Source organism: Salmo salar, chromosome 03 (assembly GCF_965601325.2).
Source record: "Salmo salar chromosome 03, fSalSal1, whole genome shotgun sequence".
NCBI classification, from domain to species: domain Eukaryota; kingdom Metazoa; phylum Chordata; class Actinopteri; order Salmoniformes; family Salmonidae; genus Salmo; species Salmo salar.
In genome coordinates this window covers 25,386,398-25,407,554 of record NC_138293.1, presented here as the reverse complement: position 1 = coordinate 25,407,554, position 21,157 = coordinate 25,386,398, and positions in this window count along the sequence as shown.

Sequence of the window (21,157 nt, the reverse complement as noted above, 5' to 3'; positions counted from 1 at the left end):
CAAAGATTGTTATAAATCTAATTCACAGAGTAAGGTATTGGTTGTGTTTTGATAGATGATGTCGCCATAGTCTAGGACAGGAAGCAGCAGTTGGGTTACTAAGGTCTTTCTAATGGATACAGTAAAACAATTATTGTGTAGTTACCCAAGCGTATAGATAATTGTTTTTCTAATATAATCAATATGCTTTCCAAAAGATAATTAAGAATCTTCAAAACCCAGATATTTCAAACAATCTACACTTTCAAGCATTGTTCCATCACTTGCATGCATTTTGAAATGGCCAGCTGTGGAGTAAATTTTTTGTCGTGTACCAAACAGCATGATATAGGATTTAGTTTTATTTAAAACCACATTTTTTGCTAAAAAACATTTTTGTAAAGTGTTAATAGCAACTCTCCAAGATGATTTTATCTGGAAATGATTTGAACCTGATGTATAGAGCACTGTATCATCATCACATAAGTGAACATGGGTATTCTGACGAATTTGAGGCAATTCATTTATGAATATACAGAATTGTACATTGGGGTGGCAGGTAGCCTAGTGGTTAGAGCGTTGGGCCAGTAACCGAAAGGTTGCTGAATCGAATCCCTGAGCTGACAAGGTAAAAATCTGTTGTTTTGCCCCTGAACAAGGCAGTTTTCTCACTGTTCCCCGGTAGGCCGTCATTGTAAATAAGAATTTGTTCTTATCTGACTTGCCTAGTTAAATAAAGGTTAAATTAAAAAATGTAAAATAATAATAATATATATAGAGGAAAGGGGGGTCAATACTGAGCCATGAGGTACACCTTTTGAGGTATACCTTTTTTTGAGGTACGCATTTTGTACAGCAAATACAAACAAGCAGAAAATAATGTAGCTTTAACACTGTTAGTTGTTCATTTGTTGCCCATAGTTTGCAACTTTGCATACAGTATACTGTACATAATAAAGTTGATTTCTGTGTGTATTTTATTGCAAGATAACCAATGGAAGCTTTCCCTGGGCCCATTTGTAACAGACCCAATATCTTCTAATGTCTGGCTAGATTTGATTACCTACCGTTTCAAAACCATTGAAAGGATATACAGTTGAAGTCGGAAGTTTACATACGCCTTAGCCAAATACATTTAAACTCAGTTTTTCACAATTCCTGACAGTTAATCCGAATAAATACTCCCTGTTTTAGGTCAGTTAGGATCACCACTTATTTTAAGAATGTGAAATGTCAGAATAATAGTAGAGAGAATGATTTATTTCAGATTTTATTTCTTTCATCACATTCCCAGTGGGTCAGAAGTTTACATACACTCAATTAGTATTTGGTAGCATTGCCTTTAAATTGTTTGACTTTGGTCAAATGTTTCGCGTAGCCTCCCACAAGCTTCACACAATAAGTTGGGTGAATTTTGGCCCATTCCTCCTGACAGAGCTGGTGTAACTGAGTCAGGTTTGTAGGCCTCCTTGCTCTCACACACTTTTTCAGTTCTGCCCACACATTTTCTATAGGTTTGAGGTCAGGGCTTTGTGATGGCCACTCCAATACCTTGACTTTGTTGTCCTTAAGCCATTTTGCTTTGGAAGTATGCTTGGGGTCATTGTCCATTTGGAAGACCCATTTGCGACCAAGCTTTAACTTCCTGACTGATGTCTTGAAATGTTGCTTCAATATATCCACATCATTTCCCTCCCTCATGATGCCATCTATTTTGTGAAGTGCACCAGTCCCTCCTGCAGCAAAGCACCCCCACAACATGATGCTGCCACTCCCGTGCATCACGGTTGGGATGGTGTTCTTCGGCTTACAAGTCTCCCCCTTTTTCCTCCAAACATAACGATGGTCATTATGGCCAAACAGTTCTATTTTTGTTTCATCAGACCAGACGACATTTCTCCAAAAAGTACGATCTTCGTCCCCATGTGCAGTTGCAAACCGTTGTCTCGCTTTTTTATGGTGGTTTAGGAGCAATACTTCTTCCATTGATATAGGACTCGTTTTACTGTGCATATAGACACTTTTGTACCTGTTTCCTCCAGCATCTTCACAAAGTCCTTTGCTGTTGTTCTGGGATTGATTTGCAATTTTCGCACCAAAGTACGTTCGTCTCTAGGAGACAGAACGCGTATCCTTCCTGAGCGGTATGACGGCTGCGTGGTCCCATGGTGTTTATACCTGTGTACTATTGTTTGTACCGATGAACGTGGTACCTTCAGGCATTTGGAAATTGCTCCCAAGGATGAACCAGACTTGTGGAGGTGTACAATGTTTTTTCTGAGGTCTTGGGTGATTTCTTTTGATTTTCCCATGATGTCAAGCAAAGAGCCACTGAGTTTGAAGGTAGGCCTTGAAATACATCAACAGGTACACTTCCAATTGACTCAAATTATGTAAATTAGCCTATCAGAAGCTTCTAAAGCCATGACATCATTTTCTGGAATTTTCCAAGCTGTTTAAAGGCACAGTCAACTTAATGTATGTAAACTGGTGACCCACTGGAATTGTGATACAATGAAATATACGTGAAATAATCTGTCTGTAAACAATTGTTGGAAAAAATGACTTGTGTCATGCACAAAGTAGATGTCCTAACCGACTTGCCAAAACTATAGTTTGTTAACAAGAAATTTGTGGAGTGGTTGAAAAACGAGTTTCAATGACTCCAATCTAAGTGTATGTAAACTTCCGACTTCAACTGTATGTACTGAACAGATACCTGCAGATAATGTAAGACTGACATAAGCAAACAACGAAATGGCAAACAACTGACTGAAAAGGTCATGTTTCTGCTTGACCTGACTACCTTGATAGCATTGTTACGTGCCCGTTTTTGCCTTGCAGTCCTCTCATTGATAATCGTTATCTTGTTCAGTGACTTTATTATATCATAGGTAAAACATATTGTATGTACTGTAACTCCCCAGTAAGACAGCCCACCAATATCTCATGACTGATTTGTGATCAGTTCCACTTTGACTCGACAAGGACGCACATTCAGAGGGGTTGGGTTAAATGCGGAAGACACATTTCAGTTGAATGCATTCAGTTGTACAACTGACTAGATATCCCCCTTTCCCTTTCTTTAGTCTTCATATAAGCAGAGAAAACACTCAATTTAAAAAGTATACACCAAGCACTCTCCCTACTTGCTCGCACAAGTTCTCAACATTCTTTTAGGCTGACAGACCGTTTGGCTACTCCCAACACTGACTGCCGGCCGGTATTGTTATTTTCACGAGACACAGGAAATATGCACGACATGACACACCTTTCAGGTCATGCCCCACAGGTCATGCACTTAACAGACTTAACAGATAAGCCCTCCAGGGTGTCATGCAATCTGGACGATAGGGGTAGCGTGCCAGGTGTGGCAGCACAGCAAGAGAAGCAGCAGAGCAGCTCTAGCCGGGTACAATGCTAATGTATCAAGACAGGATCTGAGAATCATCATCTTTAAATCAAATCGAACCAAATGTTATTTGTCACATGCGCCGAATACAATGGGTGTAGACTTTACCATGAAATGCTTGCTTACGAGCCCCTTCCTAACGATGCAGAATTGAAAAATAAAAGTAGTAACACAAGATGAATAAAATACACAAGAATGGAGCTAAACTCAGCAAAAAAAGAAACGTCCCTTTTTCAGGACCCTGTCTTTCAAAGATAATTCGTAAAAATCCAAATAACTTCACAGATCTTCTATGTAAAGGGTTTAAACACTGTTCCCGTGTTTCCCACAATTAATGAACACCTGTGGAACAGTCGTTAAGACACTAACAGCTTACTGACGGTAGGCAATTAAGGTCACAGTTATGAAAACTTAGGACACTAAAGAGGCCTTTCTACTGACTCTGAACAACACCAAAAGAAAGATGCCCAGGGTCCCTGCTCATATGCGTGAATGTGCCTTAGGCATGCTGCAAGGAGGCTTGAGGACTGCAGATGTGGCCAGGGCAATAAATTGCAATGTCCGTACTGTGAGATGCCTAAGACAGCGCTACAGGGAGACAGGATGGACAGCTGATTGTCCTCGCAGTAGCAGACCACGTGTAACAACACCTGCACAGGATTGGTACATCCGAACATCACACCTGCGGGTCATGTACAGGATGGCAACAACAACTGCCCGAGTTACACCAGGAACACACAATCCTTCCATCAGTGCTCAGACTGTCCGCAATAGGCTGACAGAGGCTGGACTGAGGGCTTGTAGGCCTGTTGTAAGACAGGTCCTCACCAGACATCACCGGCAACAACGTCGCCTATAGGCACAAACCCACCGTCGCTGGACCAGACAGGACTGGCAAAAAGTGCTCTTCACTGAGTCGCGGTTTTGTCTCACCAGGGGTGATGGTCGGATTCGCATTTATCGTCAAGGAATGAGCGTTACACCAAGGCCTGTACTCTGGAGCAGGTTTGATTTGGAGGTGGAGGGTCCGTCATGGTCTGGGGCGGTGTGTCACAGCATCATCGGACTGAGCTTGTTGTCATTGCAGGCAATCTCAATGCTGTGCGTTACAGGGAAGACATCCTCTTCCCTCATGTGGTACTCTTCCTGTAGGCTCATCCTGACATGACCCTCCAGCATGACAATGCCACCAGCCATACTGCTCATTCTGTGCATGATTCCTGCAAGCGGAGAATGTCAGTGTTCTGCCATGGCCAGCGAAGAGCCCGGATCTCAATCCCATTGTGCATGTCTGGGACCTGTTGGATCGGAGGATGAGGGCTAGGGCCATTCCCCCCCAGAAATATCCGGGAACTTGCAGATGCCTTGGTAGAAGAGTGGGGTAACATCTCACAGCAAGAACTGGCAAATCTGGCGCAGCCCATGAGGAGATGCACTGCAGTACTGAATGCAGCTGGTGGCCACACCAGATACTGACTGTTACTTTTGATTTTGACCCCCGTTTGTTCAGGGACACATTATTCCATTTCTGTTAGTCACATGTCTGTGGAACTTGTTCAGTTTATGCCTCAGTTATTGAATCTTGTTATGTTCATACAAATATTTACACATGAAAATAAACGCAGTTGACAACGAGAATAAATTATTTTGCTGAGTTTACATACAGGGAGTACCAGTACCAGATCAATGTGGAGCTATATACAGGGAGTACTAGTACCAGATCAATGTGCAGGGGTACGAGGTGTTTGAGGTAGATATGTACATGAAGGCAGGGTAAAGTGACTAGGCATCAGGATAGGTAATAACACTAGTAAAATAGAGAACAAGAGTAGCAGCAGCATATGATGAGTGTAAAAGTGTGTGTGTATGTGTATTTGTGTTGTGTCGGTATGCGTGTTTGTGTTATGTGTGTGTGTGTATGTATGTAGTGAATGTGAACGTGTGTGGGTTTTGCGTGAGAGTGTCAGTGTAGTGTGTGTATATAGTGTGTATATACGGCAGGTAGCCTGGCGGGTAGGAACGTTGGGCCAGTAACTGAACAGTTGCTGGATCGAATCCCTGAGATGACAAGGTAAATATCTGTCATTCTGCCTCTGAGCAAGGCAGTTAACCCACTGTTCCTCGGGCGCCGAAGACGTGGATGTCGATTAAGGCAGCCCTCCGCACCTCTCTGATTCAGAGGGTTTGGGTTAAATACGGAAGACACATTTCAGTTGAATGCATTCAGTTGTACAACTGACTAGGTATCACCCTTGCCCTATATAGTCTTGTGAGTGTGCATAGAGTCAGTGCAAGATAGGGCCAGTGCAGAGAGTCCGGGTAACCATTTAATTAACTATTTAGCTTTAATCGTTCTATGTGGAAATAGAACCCAGTATAACGTGTCATTTTTGGTATATCAACAACAAAAAAGGTTAAATAAAAAAATATACATTACCAGTCAAAAGTTTGGACACACCTACTTATTCAAGGGTTTTTCTTTATTTTGTTCTATTTTCTAGATTGTAGAATAATAGCGAAGACATCAAAACTATGAAATAACACATATGAAATCATGGAGGAAAAAAAAAGTATTAAACAAATCAAAGTAGATTCTTCAAAGTAGCCACCCGTTGCTTTGATGACAGTTTTGCACACTCTTTGCATTCTCTCAACCAGCTTCACCTGGAATGCTTTTCCAATGGTCTTGAAGGAGTTCCCACATCTGCTGAGCACTTGTTGGCTGCTTTTCCTTCACTCTGTGGTCCAACTCATCCCAAACCATCTCAATTGGGTTGAGGTCTGGTGATTGTGGAGGCCAGATCATCTGATGCAGCACCATCACTCTCCTTATTGGTCAAATTGCCCTTATACAACCTGGAGGAGGTGTGTTGGGTCATTGTCCTGTTGAAAAACAAATTATAGTCCAACTAAGTGCTAACCAGATGGGATGGTGTATCGTTGCTGAATGCTGTGGTAGTCATGCAGGTTAAGTGTTCCTTGAATTCTAAATAAATCACAGACAGTGTCACCAGCAAAGCACCCCCACACCATCACACCTTCTCCTCCATGCTTCATGGTGGGAACCACACATGTGGACATCATCCGTTCACCTACTCTGTGTCTCACAAAGATACGTAGGTTGGAACCAGAAATCTCAAATTTGGACTCCTCAGACCAAAGGACAGATTTCCACCGGTCTAATGTCTATTGCTCGTGTTTCTTGGCCCAAGCAGGTCTTTTCTTCTTATTGATGTCCTTTAGTAGTGGTTTCTTTGCAGCAATTCGAGCATGAAGGCCTGATTCACGCAGTCTCCTCTGAACAGTTGATGTTGAGATGTGTCTGTTACTTGAACTCTGTGAAGCATTTATTTGGGCTGCAATCTGAGGGGCAGTTAACTCTAATGAACTTATCGTCTGCAGCAGAGGTAACTCTGGGTCTTCCTTTCCTGTGGCGGTCCTCATGAGAGCCAGTTTCATCATAGCGCTTCATGGTTTTTGCGACTGCACTTGAAGAAACCTTCAAAGTTCTCGACATTTTCCAGGATTGACTGACCTTCATATCTTAAAGTAATGATGGACTGTCGTTTCTCTTTGCTTATTTGAGCTGTTCTTGCCATAATATGGACTTTGTCTTTTACCAAATAGGGCTATCTTCTGTATACCACCCCTAACTTGTCACAACACAACTGATTGGCTCAAACCCATTAAGAAGGAAAGAAATTCCACAAATTAACTTTTAACAAGGCACACCTGTTAATTGAAATGCACTCCAGGTGACTACCTCATGAAGCTGGTTGAGAGAATGCCAAGCGTGTGCAAAGCCTCCATCAAGGCAAAGGGTGGCTACTTTAAAGAATGTCAAATTTAAAATATATTTTGATTTTTTAAACACTTTTTTGGTTACTACATGATTCCATATGTGTTATTTCATAGTTTTGATGTATTCACTACTATTTTACAATGTAGAAAATAGTAAAAATAAAGAAAAACCCTTGAATGAGTCAGTGTGTCCAAACTTTTGACTGGTACTGTGTGTCTAAGAATGGGATTTGGAAGAATGTGTGATTCCCACAGGAAATTCAACTTTTTTTTTTTGAAGGGTAAGAAGAGGAATAGTGAAAATGGGTGGAGAGTAGTCGTCTCCCTGAGGATCACAGAGGGAAGCAGTTCTGGTCTGACAGCAATAGCCAGTAGCCTAAATTAAATTGATGGAAATGTATTTTTGAAGTCAAACTGTGACAGGTATTGTACTCCCTGCTAGCGATGTATGTTCAACAGACAGGACTACAGTATAATTTCCACCCATAGCGTTCCACCAACTGGGCACCCACTGGTTTAACGAAATTACATTGAACCAACGTGGAATGGACGTTGAATTGACATCTGTACACAGCGGGCAGCCTCACTATGTGTTCTGCAGCAAATAAAGAGACACTCAAGTTATTCTAAGTAAACACTGACAGAGTAATGCAGGTGGGAAGATGAAACTCTTGTTGATGATGACAGTGGTGCTGTTCAGGGGCAAAATGATGATGCTTGTGCAGTGAAAATATTGATATTGTTGCTATGGGGACTCCACAGCCAACAGTTGTTCTATATATATTTGTGGATGGACAAACAGTGTGTTTAGCATTTACCGGGCAAACAAATGTCAACACACTCATCTAATCAACCATCTAAAATAAATCAATAAAGATTCAGATAATAAATGGTTCAAAGTGTGACACTGGAGTAGAAATACCATGAAATGAAACAATGCTGACAGCAATCAGAGACAATAGCCATTTTGTGCCGCTAATAGATTTCCTGGTTTTGTGACTAGACGATTACCCAGAACTCTATGGCATAGCTACTCTACATGTACTGTAGGAACACTGGCAGATACACCTGAGAATGTGATTGTAAGTAATGGATTGACCCGTTCAACTCTGGACATTATGGCATATCCCAGAAGCCTTTGTAGTTACTGACTACAGTCAAAACATCAGTCAAAGTGCATTACCCTTGGCACTCTACAATGGCAATTGGGCATATTTATATTTAATGACATGTGAACTAGGTCCTTAAGAGAGAGATATCCTCATTCAGGGTGACAGACAGACCATGAATTTAGGGACAAATAAGTTAATTGTCTTCTTTCCTGGGGCTTCCTGAGGAGGGAGGCAGAGAGCCAAAGTAACTTTGGGACATTGCCCAGTGTTGAACAGCAGTAAATCACTTGGAGAAATAATAGGCGCAAAATGACCTGCTGAGGAGGCTAATCTACCGTCGGGGGTTTTCTTGGCAAAACAATGTTCTTCCTAGAGAGAAAAACACATTTAATTCATGTTTTTTGTGTTTTTAAAAGAGAGTTGGCTCATCTTGGGGACTGGCTCTAACTGGGAGAGAGACAGACAGTGCTGAGAGGACTAGTGTGGATATATCACTCACTGCTGCTGTGCTGGCCCCAAAACCCACATCAGACTGATAGGGCCCCAGTTGGACTGGGGGCCCTATGTAGAGTAATAGATGGAGAATGAGAAGCGTCATACTCCTACTGTTCCTACTGTTTTTAGCATGGAGACTTGGACTAAAAATGTGGTTTGCTTTTTATTTTCATGACCACCCCCTTTCTCAAACAGCAGCCGGCAAATATGTCGTCTAACGGGGAGGAAAAACATTGTCAGACTCAGAGCTGGAAAGAGGAAAGGCAGCGTTGCAGCACAAAGAGCCCATTCTAACGGTGCGGGTGCCCCTCCACCCTGTGTCACAGTCAGAACACAGGCAGGAAACCAGTGTGCCTCTGGCACTGTGCGGGCCAGGCGGTGGAGGGCAGGGAGGGGCGTCTGGGGGCCCCTGGCTGGCTGCTGGCTGTAGCAGACTTAATGAAACTGTATAGTGAGGTTGTTTCAAAATAAACTCACCCGGCCATGTGGACATAAACAGAACAATGTATATATGGGGGAGGGGAAATGCTTGTTTTTATTTCTCCTGTTTATTTGGGCTGAAATGAATATTGTGCCCCGAAATATGAGCTGGACTCCATTTGGGCATTGCGTCTCTTAGTTCCTACACATGCCTGCTGAGTACTGGTCGATTAGAATTGTGGTTAGAGCCATTCTGGGATGATTAGTTGTTATTACATTGTTATTACTAGTGGTAGTTAATCTATGCTGGTGTGACCAAGCTAATGAACCAACTGGGGAAAGTGTGAAATGTGAATATTGTTGGTCGTATCATGCCAATCGCTGACCCTGTTAGTTTCTTCCACTGTGACTTTGTCAGTGGCTCTGTGTTTGGGGCTCATTGCCTTACCTTACTGTGTATTTGCAGCCCGGAGGTGGGCCGCCAAGCCACCTGGAGCAGGTATTATTAATGTGGGTGCCAGGAGACACTTAAAGTGCAGCCGCTCTGTCTAGCACAAACACGCCTGTCTGGGTGGAGATCACACATGGACACCTGCCTGACACACACACTGACGGCTCAGCCAGGGAGTCGGGCAGGGACGTTCCAACAACAGAATAGGGAGAGATCTTGCTACCCTGTGTCGGTGCCACTCCTGAAAAACTCCCCCTCATCACACTCTCTCTTTCCACTTGTTCTTTCATGTTTCAAACAGAGAGAGAACCACTGGAATGAAACGCCATGTTCAATTCACCTGGGAGGTGAATTGCCACAGCATCAACCGGATACATTGCCTTCACTTACAATTGAACAATGAACTTGGCTGGCCATTCTCTGTTAGAACTAGCATTACCTCTCAGAACATGCTGAGTTTTGAACAAAGGATGATAGCAGCATTTTGAATGAAAAACAATTACTGTAGAGTAGACTGTAGAGTATGTCAGACTAGACGCCCACAGAGAGTAAAGTGAGTTTTAAGGTTGTTGGGTAGTTCAATATGTCCGAGTTAATTAAGAGGCTGGTATATGTTACCAGTAATTCTCTGGAGACTAACTCTGAAATGACCCAGACCCAAACGCACTGACTAGGCCCCAATAGTGTTGTACTGTTCACTTGGAAAGATTACGACATTTTCATCCCCCAGTGGATAATATTTGTTCCTTTCTCAAGTGTGGTGCAAGTCTTTGGGTGTGTCCCAAATGACACCCTATTCCCTTTATAGTACGATACTTTTGACCAGGGGCAATTGGGCTCTGGTCAAAAGTAATGAGCTATATAGAGAATAGGGTGCCATTCGGGATGCGATCTTTGACTTCCTGGTGCCTTACAGTAACAAAACACTGAACATAGGACAGATATGAACTAAAACGGAAAACATGGCGCTGTCGAGGAAATTAGATAATTCTATATTTGGTAACGATTCAAGACGTTATGACATGAATTTTGAAAGACATAATTAAATGTAGCAAGTAATGAAAGTATGCCTGAATGTAACTTCATACCTTCTACTTGCACACAATATTAATTAAAACACTTTTAGTGTGATATCTGCCACAACCCAATCAAATTCTGTATTACTGTATTAAAGTGTAAAAAAAAATAATACAAAATATAGTCGAACAATATTTAATTTCTTGCTACAATGTCACACAGCAGATTGTTCTAATTAATTGCTTTTCATTGAAAATCTCTACTGTATTAAAGAGCATGTAATTCCCTTTATTTTCAAAACCTAATAAAATGAAATAATGAAATGTATACAACTGAACTTGATTTATTTAATGACAAATAAACACCATATGAAAATAGAAAAGTATCAAAATGATTTTAGACAGTTAATTACAAATGATGTGTAATGACAAGACCCAGTGTAAAAAGCATAGGCCTAACTAAAATCATCCATAATTTAAAACTTTTAAAAGTTCTGAATTAATACTTAATAGTTCTGAATGAATAATTGATTTATTAAATATTCTAATGGTGAGGCATTTTGATATGTTTCTAGTACTGAGTAGGAAGGCTTTCCACAGTGGCGCAGCGGTCTAAGGCACTGCATCGCAGCGCTAGAGGCGTTACTACAGCGTTACTCTCCACCTCTGTACCATGTCATAAAGTCATTGCACAAAACGTAACGTAATAAAACAAGCTACTGCCAAGTCACAACTAATCGCGGTTGTTTCATGGAAATAACTCAACTGTTCAGACTGAGCTAAGTCCAAAAATATATATTCCTGCTAATGTGAAAGAATGGAACCAGTTAAATGTGTACCTTAAAGTTCACTGCGTTATTCTTGCATTTGGAGTCTGTTAAAAACAGTGCAGTGTGACTGATAAGCGAGTGAGCTAGTTAACTCAGTAAGAGGTAGGCCTACAAACTGGTTGTTCCACGAAAAGACTGCCTTTTGCATTCCTTTGATATTTGAAGTAGAAACTGTACACCAATATTGAATTATAAAAGCCTGTTATATTAAATGAAGTGCCCTTTAATATAAACCACATGGGGAATTCCATAAATCCGATTTTTTTATATGAAAAAGGGATAGCTAAAAGGCAAATATTCTGCATTTTGACATGTCCCTATGTCAACCTTGTGTCACTTCTAAGAAGATTTCAATCCACTTAATTCAAACGTTTACCCACATTTCACCATCATTGTAAAGCCCTAGTTATTTTGTTTCTTTAACAAAGTAATTTATGTAGATTATTATTTATTTCATGTGATTAGTGATTCATTTAGATCTGTCCTTCATTTTAAGGTCAACCCTGTTACGTGAACTGAAATCTCGTTCCAATATGGTGAAACTTTCCTTTTAAAATATTTTTTATTCAAAAGAAACATTGAGCATCTAATATTCAAATCATAGTGTAAAAGCAGGTGAGCTGGTTCTACTCTTTTTGGCCATATTCTGGTGTTTTGTGGTGAAAGACTGACCGGGTTAAGCATTATACGTCAACCCTGTTACCCATCAGTGGTGTATAGTACTTAATTAAAAATACTTTAAAGTACTTCTTAAGTAGTTTTTGTGGGTATATGTACTTTACTTTTCTATTTATACTTTTGACAACTTTTACTTTTACTTCACTACATTCCTAAAGAAAATATTGTACTTTTTACTCCATACGTTTTCCCTGACAACCCAAAGTACTTGTTACATTTTGAATGCTTAGCAGGACACTTATCAAGAGAACATCCCTGGTATTCCCTACTGTCTCTGATCTGGTGGACTTACTAAACACAAATGCATCTTTTGTAAATAATGTCTGAGTGGTGGCGTCTGCCCCTGGCTATCCGTACATTTTAAAAAACAGAAAATGGTGCTGTCTGCTTTACGGAATTTGAAATTAATTATACTTTTATTTTTACTTTTGATACTTAAGTATATTTTAGCAATTACATTTACTTTTGATACTTTTAAGTATATTTAAAAAAAATACTTTTCTACTTTTACTCAAATAGTATTTTACTGGGGTACTTTCACTTTTACTTGATTAACTTTCTATTAAGGTAACTATACTTTTACTAAAGTATGACGATTGTGTACTATTTCCACGACTGTTACCCATAGATAGAGGGGCTTGTAATGTTTCAGCAATTTCATTTTTTTGTGAAGCTTGCGTTCAATTGCCACTCCCTGTTGCACACAACAAGCTTCCATTCCCCCAGTCATGAGGGGATTTATGGCTAATTTAAGATGAAATCATCAACCCTGTTATGGTCAAGGCTGTTACTTTATTTGGCACTTAATAGGCACTTAGACGGACACCGATCCAGTAGAGCTTAATAGGCACTTACTATAGTATTTTTTCATTTAACCTCATGAGATGGGAAAACATTTTTATTTTTATTATTATTATTTTTATTACATTTTTATTTATTACATGTACCCTTTATGAGAGAATGTACATTTTTGTGAAATTCAACATATTTTTTAATAATTTTTTTTACAATTTACTCTTCTCAAAAGGCAACAAATTGGTGGAACGACCCAGAGGTCAAAGAAAAGACAACCTGATTACATCTGAAATCTGTAGAATGGAAAAACTATCATTCAATACACAGAATGTACAGCCAAGCAAGTCCATTTTCGAGCTTGTGTTGGTGTGTATAGCCACAACAAGTCAAAAGGTTACTCAGCGCAAATACATGCGGGGGTGGATTCATTACAGTTCGATGGAAATTGTTATCTTCTTTAATACGAGGATGGAAATAAAATAAGATTATAGCCTATTGCAACGTCCCCTTTCCATGGAGTCATTCATTACCATATCTGAGCGTGGATTACATCTTGAGCAGCCAGTATGTACGAAGAAGACGGCTTAATTGCTGAACAGAAACAGGAGCGCCACTTTAACCTGAACGCAAAGCATGTTCATTCAGTCAACACAATTATTCAGAATTATTGTTAAAGAGTGAAATCGTAAAATGTTAAGATGCCAAAGCGGCATGACTTGAATAGCACTGCGCTTCTCATGCATATGACAACACAGTTCTGAGAGTGGTTTCTTTTCTGTTGGCAAGACAAAAAGGCACTGCAGTCTCTCCTTCAAAACATTGTCACCCAAAACATTCCTCCACCTAAACTTGACATCTCACTTCACCCAGACTGAGACCTGGAGCAGGCATTGAAACACAGTATATGGGCAATTACATGATATAAATTATCTCTGGTTTCAGAAACACAGTATATGGGCAATTACATGATATCAATTATCTCTGGTTTCAGAAACACAGTATATGGGCAATTACATGATATCAATTATCTCTGGTTTCAGAAACACAGTATATGGGCAATTACATTATATCAATTATCTCTGGTTTCAGAAACACAGTATATGGGCAATTACATGATATCAATTATTATCAGAAACACTGGAGAACAAGATGATCTATATATTTTCTTCACCTTGAGAGCGACAGAGCATCACTCTTCATTTGAGCCCTTATGTATTGGCAATTGCCAAACAAGCCCCCTGGAATAGCAGGAGTGGTCCCACCATTCCTCTTTGTTTTCATCTTCCTGTGTGACTCACGGCAGCATTGTGGCACACTCAACAAGTGCCTCATTACCAGCAACATGTTGACATATACATCCTGCTTCAAACTGACCTTTATTTTACTACTCACAGTGTAGCTGGCACAGGATTTGAGGGTTTTCTCTCTCTCAATTGGAATAGATCTGTCACTTTCCAAATGTTTCATAAAAACCCCAATGGCAACTTAACCTCCGTGTTCCAAATGTATTTTAATTCGTATTTTTTTGCATAGGGTGGCGTTATTACGGTGGTGGTGGTTGTGGTAGAGGCAGAGGCGGAGGGGGAAGCATATCTATTGGAACTAAAGGAAGATCCCAGCAGGCCTCAGCCCTGTGCTGTGAGTCATTCACCTTGAACAAGAACATAGCTGATCACTGAGTCACCATGGGTTACACCCCTCCAACATAGCCCCAGCCCAGTCACACAACCAGTTCTCTCTCTAACAGGCTCCTCTCTCTCATAGTCACATACCCAAGCTACCCCACTCCATGTTAAAGCAAATCAATGGCCTTTTAGTGGAATCATAAGCCACCGTATCATTCAATATTGTATTCTGAGTGTATTTTAAGGTCCAAATATAATAGAAAGCTAGGTTGTAATACTAGACCCCACACTGCAAATGCACACACTGCAAATGCACACACTGCAAATGCACACACTGCAAATGCGATTGCAAATGCACACACTGCAAATGCACACACTGCAAATGCACACACTGCAAATGCGATTGCAAATGCACACACTGCAAATGCACACACTGCAAATGCACACACTGCAAATGCACACACTGCAAATGCGATTGCAAATGCACACACTGCAAATGCACACACTGCAAATGCACACACTGCAAATGCAAACACTGCAAATGCGATTGCAAATGCACACACTGCAAATGCACACACTGCAAATGCGATTGCAAATGCACACACTGCAAATGCACACACTGCAAATGCACACACTGCAAATGCAAACACTGCAAATGCGATTGCAAATGCACACACTGCAAATGCACACACTGCAAATGCACACACTGCAAATGCACACACTGCAAATGCGATTGCAAATGCACACACTGAAAATGCACACACTGCAAATGCACACACTGCAAATGCGATTGCAAATGCACACACTGCAAGACATGTTTCCGTATCATCAGGCACTTACTCTATGTACTGTACGCATACTCTATGGACTGTACGCCTGCCACTAGGCCTATATATCAGGATTTCAATAGAAATGGCTTATTGATGTTGTTTCCGTTAGTAATATCAATCTGTAATGCAGCCAACATCTAGGCCTATATACTGTAGGTACTGAGCTGTTTCTCTTAAAGCTTTTTTTGCTACAGTAATTTGCAGTTATCACCTGGACTCAATACAAACTGTACAGTATCTGATTGCAATGTGTGAAGACACATATCAGTCTTGAATCACATTCTGATTTCCATCTGAATATACAAATAGAAATACTGAAAACAACACAAATCCTTGAACCGCCCGCCTTGTCAAACACTCAGCTTTAAATGCCAACCACAGTTTGGAAAATAATAATATTCAAAATTGCTTTTTGGATGTCCCTGTCAAGATGCAACCATCGAGTCATTACAGAACTTCCTCCTAACCGTATTCATATCCAAGTTCACACGATGCCTTCATACTGTATAAAACAATGAATTAAAATTATGGGTGGATTCGTTTTTTTACTTGGAAACTCCAGCAGGTCTTTCCTTTGACATCTCTGTGGAGTAATACGAGCACCAGACCCACAAGACATTGAAACAATTCCATCCTGAACCAAGTTTTCCACATGATGGATGTGGCTATTCCAGTTAGAGACTGGCATCACTCGCATATTTTCCATTTTACAGACTTTGAGGAATTAAGGAGGGAGAGAAATGCAATGACGTGATTTAAGGGTGTGGACAACGGGTGATAAATGTGTTTTTAAGTCACTAACTGTCGCTCCTATTAAGTTGTCTCTTTAGTTTTACTGAAAATATTGTCTGACAAAATAATGACACTTCTGTTATATATATCAATATACATTTTCGAGACCTTTGTAAAAACCCATTTAACAGATGCAATACATTGAAGCTGAATACAACATTAGGATAGCTGTATAGTAAAGCGTGAGAACATTTCATAACTGTTGGCTTTGGTACTCCACAAGGAATTTTTATATTTAAAAATATCAATAGTGGACAATGTGGTTCTTTGTGATATGTTTTAATTTAGAGATCACATGCTTGTGAATCATCAAGCCTGGGTAACACACTTACTTAAGCAGGACATCATTTATTCCATAAGAGCCGTGTTTTCTGTGCCAAAGACCCAAAATTGAGGGCTGACCAGAAGTTTCCTCTGCTTAGTTGCACTCTGTGACGCGCTGCACATGAATGATTCTGGGAACTGTTATAGAGTCCGAGAAGCACGAGGCTAGGATGAGGAGTTAGCACTACCAAGTAAGTCAATTCCACCTTTGTGTTCTGTACTCTGAGACACAGAATCACTATGTGGCACATGGCTATTACCTGGTGTATTTTGAAGTATGATAGCAGCCTGCAACAGTTCAGTCAACGTCAAACAGAGTTTAGCATTGACATGCCAGTTTATAGAGTTAAAAAAAATAATTATCATGAGAATCATATTAAAGGGAAAGGGGATACCTAGTCAGTTGTACAACTGAATGCATTCAACTGAAATGTGTCTTCTGCATTTAACCCAACTTAATTTGACGCCCATGTCATCAGCTCCCAGGGAACAGTTGTTATTGGTGGTTAACTGCCTTGCTCAAGGTGCAGAAAGACAGATTTTCAACTTGTCAGATCGGGGATTTGATCCAGCAACCTTCCGGTTACTGGCCCAACGCTCCTACCCGTCAACGTATCCAATTCTACCCAGTTTTACAGATCAGAGAAAAACACAGTTCTGTACATGCAACTCTAATGTTTACAATGTTCTTGTCAGAACCAATGTTCCAACATCAATGGTGTGCTGGCACCAGGAATACAATTTGTCTGTGTGTCTGGGGTGGATCTCCTCTACCTCCCTGTAATGAGAGCTGACTTGAGGAAGAGTACTGCGCTCTGGCTAACGTTACCCTGAGGAACTCTATACCGTTCATTATGCATTGACAATAAAGATGAAACAGTTAACTGCCTCTGCGGGGTTGGCACTCTCATGGCCACCCAAATGAACGCCAATATCCTGAGTGTTGCAGCTGGTGCACTGTAATCTTAATGATGATAATGGCAATTTCTCATACTACGGCCGGTTTCCTGGACACCGATTAAGCATAGGCCTGGACTAAAAAGCAATTATAATGTAGATTATCCAGTCCATGACTAGGCTTGATCTCTGCCAGGGAAACCACCCAGGGATCCACTCTGAAAACAGACAACTATCATACAATACCACACCGTGATAAGTGGACCCACTCCGACAGCTTGCTACTAATCCACTGAGACAGAGAACATGACATGGGTCCATCCCAAATGGCACCCTATTCCCTATATAGTGTACTAATTTTGATGGGGGCCTATAGGGCTTTTGGACGCAGACCATGTGTTTACAATAAGCAAGGTAGTGCTAATGAAAACCAGGTAGTATGTTATTTTATCCGCTACTCCTCCACTGTCTGACACATTTGGAAGTGATAATTTATCCCAGTAACCTAGTTAACCTAACCTATCCGCCTGCCACACAGTAGGCCAGAAATGTCACTGTTCAGACAGCCCTATGGGTAGTGCAGGGGAATAGGGCTCCATTTGGGATGCATAGAGAGAACAATGTGGCTCTAAAAGGAGGATGGGTGGACATGCTTCATTCAGATCAGAGAGGCCATCGCAGGTCATTAGGCCTCTCCCTGTGCAGAGATCGACAGCTTAACCTGTCATCTGAAAGCCCCTCAAGCCCACTCTGTTGAGTGTTGAGTTGTTATACCGTTTCTATACTACTGTGATCTCCCACTGCCTCCCCTGGGTCTTCTCTACACTTTTAACCCACATTTGATTCCATGTCTGTTCTGGAAGTCTCAGTCAGCCACCGCTTGATCCCCGGTCCAAACCACACGGTGACTCATGGGAGAAATGAGTGAGCGGTGAGTGGAGGACAGAAACCTATATTAAGTCGGGGGAACGATTTGGGGGTGAGAATCAAAGAAAGAGAAAATGAACTGTAGTACTGGAGAAACGGTTCAGCGTGGAGCCTGGAACGATAAATTGGAGCTGTCAGATGAGCATGGTGGTCTGACAAAAATCGCATTTTAATTTAGCTTAGGTTTTTGGGAGAACCTCCAGTATCCTGTGAGGGTATCATATTATGAATGATAAATGCTGGTGGTGGATCTCTAAAACAAGCTTTATTTTCATTCACAATAAACGAAAAATACATATATTTATTATTCATAAGATAATTACTTACTACTGTATAAGGCATATTATTTTCAATGGCTTTTGTTGGTTTCATATTATCCACTTCAAGGTTTTCATTAAATAGTGAATTCATATTTCTCTATACGATACGCAGTGTAGAAAGAATGGCATACTACAAGATCACATTATGCCTCGTTATTTGAATATTATCCACAGAATATCTCCAGAAACTTTGCATTTAAATAGTCCTGACTAAAATGTATTTTGTAATTCATATAGAATTAACAATAACTTTCTGTTAAAGTGTGTTACGTTCCAGTGTGTGCTTTTCTATGTGGTTATTTTTCCTCTGTCTGTAACTACATGTTTACCAATTCTCTTTTTAAAATATTAATTGAAAGCAGTAACTACCCTCAATGTTCTCTGAACATTTAATGACTCTAGGGCCAAGAAAACGTCTTCAAAATAGCTTCTGAAGTTTCATAATTCTATGTTCGTTAATGAGAAAATATAGTAATTTGTTCCTGAAAAGTGTTTTGGCGATGAGGTTTTCATCAGACAGCGACGAGAGGCTACTGCAAATGAACTGTAAACCTAAAGCCCTGCTTACACTCTCGCAATCAATATGATCTCATTTCATCACAAAGGAAGCTAGGCATAATAGGCCAGGGACATTAGTGAAGAGGGAGAGAAAGAGAGTTATCCTTCATCACTAGGCTTTGTGCCTTAATCACAAAGGAAAGAAAGCAGGCGAGACCCCAATCACTTTAGACTCATTTTTACACCGGATGTCATATAACTTTAATGTACACAACATTGCTTTGTTCACCTTGCCAGGTTGAGATGTTCAGCTGCAGAGACTAGTCTATGCATTTCAGCTGGCCAAACAAAGGTAAAAGGTACTTATCAAAGGACTACGTGATTCATCATTCTAACTAAAAGGTGATACTACTAAGCGACACACTTTAAACAAATATGACCTATAGACTCTCTGAGCTATAACAGCTAGCTGATATAAGAGCTATAGCTGATCAATGGAGCTGTAATGTAGTATTAAGAATCACAATTTGTCGGTTGCCTTAGTGACCAGATCATTATGATGAATGCCTTCTGTACGGCGACAGCGTGGGCGTTCCACTTTGAAGTCAGTCTCTGTGCTCCTTAAGAAATTAGGCCATTGTCTGAGGGGTCAACGGAGGTAAAGTCCTATGACTAACTAACTGAGGATGCACAGCTCCACAGAAGCACACACCATCTGGCCATTATCAGTGAGAGCGATGGCCTGTTGATAACGAGGCCCAGCTGTCTGCCATGCCAGACCAGAGGAGGCTAGGGTCTGGGACTGAGTGTGGGAAAACAACATGGTTGTAACAGCCCTGCCGCGCTCCACTCTGCTCGGTCCGGGGCATGGACATTGGCCATAACAATAGTCTACTTACAGTGTAGCCCACACCAGCCAGCCATAAAGAGTTGCCTGCCCCAGGGGCATGACTCATGGTTTAAGCCTTCCTGCCTGTGACATGGCCAAAGGAAATCAGATCCACATGCCGAGATATATCCATAGACACATGGCGGCAGGCTCACACGGCAGGCTCACACGACACACATACCCTCAGCCCGCTCCTCTACACTGAACAATCTGTGCCACAGACAATGTCACCAGCGAAACTTGCTATATGCCCTTTTGGCTTGGTGTGTTTGCTTAATATATCCCAATTAGTTTATTCCAATGTAAAATACCACTGATCTGGGTCAGGTGCTTTTCAAAGAGGTGATCTGAGATGAATGCATTTTAATTTGGTGACATAGTTGCAATACAATTCCTGGAAGAGAGATTGCCCAACTGAGTCACTAAAACAGATCTTTTTCCTGATACATCTCCATTGACGTAATAACATCGGATCGAGGTTGTCAACGCCAACAAGGGAACAAAACAAAGAATGAGGTGTTCTTTCTCGTCACACTCTGGCTGGTTTCATCCCCAGAGAGAACAGGCAAATTACAAGATCTTTTGACTCTGGACTCTGGGTTCTGGACATTGTCATCCTTGAAATTGGTCCATTTCATCGCTATTGTCATGTTGGATATTAACTTAGTGCTGTGAGACTTTCATCTTCATCTTCCCGCTCTCGCTGTACACAATGATCTTTAGACAAATTACATTGAACAACACAGACTAACCGTACTGCAATCATTAAATACAAAATAGCAGCTATTTTGTATAGAGTACATTCAATGCAGAGGCACAATGATACTTATTAGATTAATGCACCCTTTAGCTAAAACAATTTTTTTTTTCATGCAGAATGTAACACGAACCAGGATAATTTCTGAGTAGAAAATCAATCTTCCATGAACACTGTGGATTGAATTTGAATCTGGTGTACACTGGGGTGAACTGAAGACTAACCCGTGTAAAAACAAGTTGCTTGTAATGCAGGATTGAGGCAGAGGGGTCCTCACCTGTAAAGGTTACCCTTTACCCACGCCTTTAC